A 2,165-nucleotide genomic window follows, 5' to 3' on the forward strand; every position below is an offset into this window, starting at 1 on the left:
ACATACACTATACTACACACACAAGCAAAGCACTGCTTCCCTGCCAGTGAGTTTTGCTGGCGTGGCATTAAAAGGATATCAGAGGGAAGCAGTCTCAGCAGAATCCCATGCGGGTGGGCTGCAGCGAGATGGAATACATTTCCAATACCAAACCCACTTGATCTTCAATGTGCATGAGCATGCAGCAGGCCGTCTGTATGCACCCTGACTTAATGCATGCATACATCCATCCAAACACTTTCTACATGCACGTGCACAGGCCTCCATGTTCCCTCAAACAGCCCCTCCAGGCCCATCATAGATCCTGAGGTGCCTCCAGCAGCCCAGGATACTGTATGGGACTGGGACAGCCTGACTAATGGATGCAGCATGACTTTGGCTATAGTGCTGGCTCGGTGGTGTCATACACAGAAACAGGATATATGATGCATAGAACATGAGGGTGGGGCCGCACCAACCACCATCCATCTTATCCTCCTTTCCTCTCTGCAATATGCAAATCCATTTTTAGATGTGGACAGGAAATGTGCCCGTGTCAGCAGTGGGTTCTGGGAAAGCTGGTATAAAACATAAACAAGCTAAATTACTTTTATGGCACACTCCATCTTTTATCAACCCTATTTTTACTGCTGTATTGAACACACACTCCTGTCTCTCGTAACACCCCCGTTTCCATTATTCATTGCCATTCTCTGCATAACAGCAGCCCAATACTACCCATTAAATCACATCAAATGTATCTCCATTATGAAAGATGGAAATTCACACCCATTACATTAACCAGCTGAAAAAAGCATGGGTTCAGATTTAGCTCTGTGCATAAGCTTTTAATATGAGTTAAAGTGTTTGGATCATGCAGCAACATTCAGCACATGCACGCCTCCCTTCTTTCTTTCTTTTTTGGTAACCAATCAAAATGGACCTTCGCTGCCATCTGCTGTCTAAACTGTGCAACTGACGTAAATTCCCAATCACGTTACCATCACAGGAGAGTCTGAACCAAACTCAATCATTTGGTAAATGTTCTCTAATGTGGTTATAAAGAGCCTAAGACACATAAAATAATGTAAAGAGGAGATTCACGGCTGACAAAGTCTCTGTGATCCTTGAAGCGTAACTCTCCCCAAAATGCAACATAGGGTCTTTTTGTGAATGTACCCAAGTCAAACTTGCATTTAAAGGCATATTTAGGACGGAAGCGCCACTTTTAAGATTGACCATATTTTCGTTTGGGGTCGAATGGACTTTTGAATGGGGGGTGCTAGGGGCACCTCCATGATAGCATCACAATCACTGTTTTTAAACACTACACTGAAGACACTGAAACTTTGCTCAAAGTATGTATTTCAATTCAATTCAATTTTATTTGTAGTATCAATTCATAACAAGAGTTATCTCGAGACCCTTTACAGATAGAGTAGGTCTAGACCACACTCCAGAATGTACAAGGACCCAACAGGTCTAGTAGTTTCCTCCAGAGCAAGCAACAGTGCGACAGTGGCGAGGAAAAACTTCCTTTTAGGCAGAAACCTGGGACAGACCCGGGCTCTGTATAAGTATTAATATACAGTCTATGGGCTGTACACATGAACTCGAGCATTGAGAACATTATGTACACAGAGTTTACTAAAAAGAGAGTTTTTTTCTGGTTGCTGCCATCTTGCCAGTCAAGAAGAGTTTGTGTACACAATGTTCTCAATGCTTGAGTTCATGGCTAGAGCCCCTGGTGATACTTTGAGCAACGTTTCAGTGCTTTCAGTGTTTGTAATGTTTTAAAAATGTTGATTTTGATGCATCATAGTAGAACCCCTAGCTCTCCCACTCAAAAGGACATTTGACCCCAAACGAGAATGCGGTCAATCTCAAAAGTGGCGCTTCCGTCCTATATGCTTTTAAACGAAAGTTTGACTCGGGTACATTCACAAAAAGACCCTAAGATGAATTTTGGCGAGAGTTGCGCTTTAAGTGAGCAAACACATTTTCTAATTTGCCAACATCGTCAGGTACTCATCCTCATAGAATTGATGTCCAATAACCAAACTCATGATCCCACGAGGAGAGCATGATTGCAAATGATGTGTGACGAGATGCCTGAGGACAGAGGAAAAAAAACCCTTCTGTGTGACTATAAGGGATTTATCATGTGGGGTGGGGGGGGGGGGGGG

The 2,165-nt window shown here is 43.2% G+C and overlaps 1 protein-coding gene across 1 annotated transcript in view; it reads right to left on the minus strand.

The window, feature by feature from the left end:
- The window catches only part of actb2 (actin, beta 2), an 11,339-nt gene that overhangs the window by 3,477 nt on the left and 5,697 nt on the right, over positions 1-2,165 (minus strand). The window lies entirely within an intron of this gene.

This window comes from Etheostoma spectabile, chromosome 15 (assembly GCF_008692095.1).
Source record: "Etheostoma spectabile isolate EspeVRDwgs_2016 chromosome 15, UIUC_Espe_1.0, whole genome shotgun sequence".
Classification (NCBI taxonomy): Eukaryota; Metazoa; Chordata; class Actinopteri; order Perciformes; family Percidae; genus Etheostoma; species Etheostoma spectabile.